Raw genomic sequence first — 6,035 nt, 5'->3', positions numbered from 1 at the left:
TTCCCAGTATGTGGTCAATTTTGGAATAGGTGTGGTGTGGTGCTGAAAAAAATGTATATTCTGTTGATTTTGGATGGTGAGTTCTGTAGATGTCTATTAGGTCCGCTTGGTGCAAAGCTGAGTTCAATTCTTGGGTATCCTTGTTGACTTTCTGTCTCGTTGATCTGTATAATGTTCACAGTGGGGTGTTAAAGTCTCCCATTATTAATGTGTGGGAGTCTAAGTCTCTTTGTAGGTCATTCAGGACTTTCTTTATGAATCTGGGTGCTCCTGTATTGGGTTCATATATATTTAGGACAGTTAGCTCTTCTTGTTGAACTGATCCCTCTACCATTATGTAATGGCCTTCTTTGTCTCTTTTGAACTTTGTTGGTTTAAAGTCTGTTTTATCAGAGACTAGGATTGCAACCCCTGCCTTTTTTTGTTTTCCATTTGCTTGGTAGATCTTCCTCCATCCTTTTATTTTGAGCCTATGTGTGTCTCTGCAGGTGAGATGGGTTTCCTGAACACAGCACACTACTGGGTCTTGACTCTTTATCCAATTTGCCAGTCTGTGTCTTTTCATTGGAGCATTTAGTCCATTTACATTTAAAGTTAATATTGTTATGTGTGAATTTGATCCTGTCATTATGATGTTAGCTGGTGATTTTGCTCGTTAGTTGATGCAGTTTCTTCCTAGTCTCGATGGTCTTTACATTTTGGCATGATTTTGCAGTGGCTGTTACTGGTTGTTCCTTTTCATGTTTAGTGCTTTCTTCAGGAGCTCTTTTAGGGCAGGGCTGGAGGTGACAAAATCTCTCAGCATTTGCTTGTCTGTAAAGGATTTATTTCACCTTCACTTATGAAGCTTATTTTGGCTGGATATGAAATTCTGGGTTGTAAATTCTTTTCTTTAAGAATGTTGAGTATTGACCCCCACTCTCTTCTGGCTTGTAGGGTTTCTGCTGAGAGATCCACTGTTAGTCTGATGGGCTTCCCTTTGAGGGTAACCCGACCTTTCTCTCTGGCTGCCCTTAACATTTTTTCCTTCATTTCAACTTTGGTGAATCTGACATTTATGTGTCTTGGAGTTGCTCTTCTCGAGGAGTATCTTTGTGGCGTTCTCTGTATTTCCTGAATCTGAACATTGGTCTGCCTTGCTAGATTGGGGAAGTTCTCCTGGATAATATCCTGCAGAGTGTTTCCCAACTTGGTTCCATTCTCCCCATCACTTTCAGTTACACCAATCAGACGTAGATTTGGTCTTTTCACATAGTCCCATATTTCTTGGAGGCTTTGCTCATTTATCTTTATTCTTTTTTGTCTAAACTTCATTTAATTCATTTCATCTTCCAATGCTGATACCCTTTCTTCCAGTTGATCACATCGGCTCCTGAGGCTTCTGCATTCTTCACGTAGTTCTCGAGCCTTGGTTTTCAGCTCCATCAGCTCCTTTAAGCACTTCCCTGTATTGGTTATTCTAGTTATACATTCGTCTAAATTTTTTTCAAAGTTTTCAACTTCTTTGCCTTTGGTTTGAATGTCCTCCCGTAGCTCAGAGTAATTTGATCATCTGAAGCCCTCTTCTCTCAGCTCGTCAAAGTCATTCTCCATCCAGCTTTGTTCCATTGCTGGTGAGGAACTGCGTTCCTTTGGAGGAGGAGAGGCGCTCTGCTTTTTAGAGTTTCCAGTTTTTCTGTTCTGTTTTTTCCCCATCCTTGTGGTTTTATCTACTATTGGTCTTTGATGATGGTGATGTACAGATGGGTTTTTGGTGTGGATGTCCTTTCTGTTTGTTAGTTTTCCTTCTAGCAGAGAGGACCCTCAGCTGCAGGTCTGTTGGAATACCCTGCCGTGTGAGGTGTCAGTGTGCCCCTGCTGGGGGGTGCCTCCCAGTTAGGCAGCTTGGGGGTCAGGGGTCAGGGACCTACTTGAGGAGGCAGTCTGCCTGTTCTCAGATCTCCAGCTGCATGCTAGGAGAACCACTTCTCTCTTCAAAGATGTCAGATGGGACATTTAAGTCTGCAAAGGTTGCTGCTTTCTTTTTGTTTGTCTGTGCCCTGCCCACGGAGGTGGAGCCTACAGAGGCAGGCAGGCCTCCTTGAGCTGTGGTGGTCTCCACCCAGTTCGAGGTTCTGGCTGCTTTGTTTACCTAAGCAAGCCTGGGCAATAGCGGGCTCCCCTCCCCCAGCCTCACTGCTGCTTTGCAGTTTGATCTCAGCCTGCTGTGCTAGCAATCAGTGAGACTCTGTGGGTGTAGGACCCTCCGAGCCAGGTGCGGGATAAAATCTCCTGGTGTGCCGTTTTTTAAGCCCGTCTGAAAAGCACAGTATTCAGGTGGGAGTGACCCAATTTTCCAGGTGCCATCCATCACCCCTTTCTTTGACTCAGAAAGGGAACTCCCTGACCCATTGCACTTCCCAAGTGAGGCAATGCCTCACTCTGCTTCAGCTTGTGCACGGTGCGTGCACCCACATACCTGCGCCCACTGTCTGGCACTCCCTTGTGAGATGAGCCCGGTACCTCAGATGGAAATGCAGAAATCACCGTCTTCTGCATCGCTCAATCTGGGAGCTGTAGACCAGAGCTGTTCCTTTTCGGCCATCTTGGCTCCTCCCCACTGTCTAGTTTTTATGTGAAGATATTTCCCTTTCCACCACAGACCTCAAAGCGCTCCAAACGTCCACTTGCAGATTCTACAAAAAGAGTGTTTCAAAACTGCTCTATCAAATGAAAGGTTCTGCTCTGTGAGTTGAATGCACACATCACAAAGAAGTTTCTGAGAATGCTTCTGTCTAATTTTTAGGTGTAGATTTTCCTGTTTCCAACAAAGGCCTCAAAGCGCTCCAAATGTCCACTTGCAGATTTTACAAAAAGAGTGTTTCAAAAGTGCTTTATCAAAAGGAATATTCAACTCTGTGAGTTGAATGCCCACATCACAAAGAAGTTTTAGATAATGCTTCTGTCTACTTTTTAAGTGGAGATATTCACCTTTCCACTGAAGGCCTAAAAGCACTCCAAATATCCACTTGCAGATTCTACAAAGAGAGTGTTTCAAAGCTGCTCTATCAAAAGAAACTTTCAACTCTGGGATTTGAATGCACACATCACAAAGTGGTTTCTGAGAATGCTGTTGTCTAATTTTTATATAAAGATATTTCCGTTTCCAACAAGGGCCTTAAAGCGCTCCATATATCCACTTGCAGATTCTACAACAAGAGTGTTTCAAAGCTGCACCATCAAAAGGAAGGTTCAACTCCCTGAGTTGAATGCAAACATCACTAATTACTTTCTGAGAATGCTTCTGTCTGGTTTTTCTGTGAAGATATACCAGTTTCCAATGTAGGCCTCAAAGATCTCCAAATATCCACTTTCAGATTCTACAAAAAGCCTGTGTCAAAACTGCTGTATCAAAAGGAAGGTTCAACTCTCCCTGTTGAATGAACAAATCACAAAGAAGTTTCTGAGAATGCTTCTGTCTAGTGTTCTTGTGAAGATATTACTGTTTCCACCGTAGGCCTCAAAGTGCTCCAAATATCAAATTGCAGATTCCACAAAACGAGTGTCTCAAAACTGCAGTATGAAAACGAAGGTTCAAATCAGTGAGTTGAATGCACACATCCCAAAGAAGTTTCTGAGAATGCTTCCTTCTAGTTTTTATGTGAAGATATTCCCGATTACCCCAAAGGCCTAAAAGCTGTCCAAATATCCTCTTGCAGATTCTACAAAAAGACTGTTTCAAAACTGCTCCATGAAAAGGAATGTTCAGCTCTGTGAGTTCAATGCAAACATCACAAAGAAGTTTCTGAGAATGCTTCTGTCTAGTTTTTATTTGCAGATATTTCCTTTTACACCATAGGCCTCAAACCGCTCCAAATATTCACTTGCAGATTCTAAAAAAGAGTGTTTCAAAACTGCTGTATCAAAAGGAAATTTCAATTCTGTGAGTTGAATGCACACATCACAAAGAAGATTCTGAGAATGTTTCTGTCTAGTTTATATGTGAAGATATACCCGTTTCCACCAAAGGCCTCAAAGCATTCCAAATATCCACTTGCGGATTCTACAAAAAGAGTGTTTCAAAACTGATCTATCAAAAGAAAGGTTTAACTTCATGAGGTCAATTCAAACACCAAAAATAGTTTCTGATAATCCTTCTCTATAATTTTTATATGAAGATATGTCCTTTTCCAACATAGGCCTCAAAGTGCTCCAAATATCCACTTGCAGATTATACGAAAAGAGTGATTCAAAACTGCTCTATGAAAAGGAATATTGAAATCTGGGAGTTGAATGCACCCATCACAAAGAAGTTTTTGAGAATGCTTCTGTCTAGTTTTTATGTGAAGATATTTTTGTTTCCACTGAAGGCCTCAAAGCGCTCCAAATATCCACTTGCACATTCTACAAAAAGAGTGTTTCAAAACTGCTCTATCAAAAGAAAAGTTCAACTCCTTTGTTGAATGCACACTTCACAAAGAAGTTTCTGAGAATGCTTCTGCCTACTCTTTAGGTGAAGATACTTCCTTTCCTACCATAGACCTCAAAGCGCTCAAATATCCACTTGCAAATCCTTCAAAAAGAGTGTTTCAAAACTGCTCTATGAAAAGGAAGGTCCAACTCTGTGAGTTGAATGCACACATCACAAAGAAGTGTCTAGGATACTTCCGTCAAGATTTTATATGAAGATATTCCCGTTTCCACAGATGGCTTCAAAGCGGTCCAAATATCCACTTGCAGATTCTACAAAAAGAGTGTTTCAAAACTCCTCTACCAAAAGGAAGGTTCAGCTGTGTGAGTTCAATGCAAACATCACAAAGCAGTCTCTGAGAATGCTTCTGATTAATGTTTATATGAAGATATTTCCTTTTCCAACCTAGGCCTCAAAGTGTCCCAAATATCCAGTTGCAGATTCTACAAAAAGAGTGTTTCAAAGCTGCTCTATCAAAACGAAGGTTGAACTCTGTGATTTGAATGCATGCATCACAAAGATGTTTCTGAGAATGCTTCTGTCTAGTTTTTATATGAAGATATTCCTGTTTCCACCAAAGGCCTCAAAACACTCCAAATTTCCAAATGCACATACTACAAAAGAGTGTTTCAAAACTGCTCTGTTAAAAGAAATGTTAATCTCTCTGAGTTGACTTCACACATCACAAAGAAGTTTCTGAGAATGCTTCTGTCTAGTTTTTATGTGAAGATATTCGTGTTTCCAACGAAGGCCTCAAAGCGCTCCAACATACCTTTGGTATAGCAGTAGAACCTGCAAGTGGATATTTGGACCGCTTTTATGCTTGTGGTGGAAAAAAAAAATATCTTCATCTGAAGACTAGAAAGAAGAATTGTCAGAAACTTTTTTGTGAGGTTTGCTGTCAACTCAAAGAGTTGAACATACCTTTTCATAGAGCAGTTTTGAAACACTCTTTTCGTAGAATCTGCAAGTGGATATTTGGACTGTTTTGAGTCCTTCGTTGGAGACGGGAATATCTTCACATAAAAACTGCACAGAAGCATTCTCAGAAACTTCTTTTTGATGTGTGCATTCAACTCACGGAGTTGAAACTTCCTTTTCATAGAGCAGTTTTGAAACACTCTTTTTGTAGAATTTGCAAGTGGGTATTTGGAGTGCTTTGATTCCTATGGTGGAAAAGGAAATATCCTCACACAAAAACCAGACAGAATCATTCTCAGAAACTTCTTTTTGCTGTGTGTATTCAACTCCAAGAGTTGAATACTTTTTTGATAGAGCAGTTTTGAAACATTCTTTTTCTAGAATATACAAGTGGATATTTGGAGCCCTTTGATGCCTATGGTGGAAAAGGAAATATCTACAAATAAAAACTAGTCAGAAGCATTCTCAGAAACTTCTTTGTGATGTGTGCATTCAACTAACCGAGTTGAACGTTTCTTTTGATAGAGCAGTTTTGAAAAACTCTTTTTGTAGGATCTGTAAGTGGATATTTGGAGTGATTTGGGGCCTTCGCTGGAAATGGAAATATGTTCACATAAAAACTAAACAGAAGTATTCTCAAAAACAACTTTGTGATGTGTGCATT

Source organism: Gorilla gorilla, chromosome 18 (assembly GCF_029281585.2).
Source record: "Gorilla gorilla gorilla isolate KB3781 chromosome 18, NHGRI_mGorGor1-v2.1_pri, whole genome shotgun sequence".
NCBI classification, from domain to species: Eukaryota; Metazoa; Chordata; class Mammalia; order Primates; family Hominidae; genus Gorilla; species Gorilla gorilla.
Note: the sequence above shows the minus strand (reverse complement) of the source record.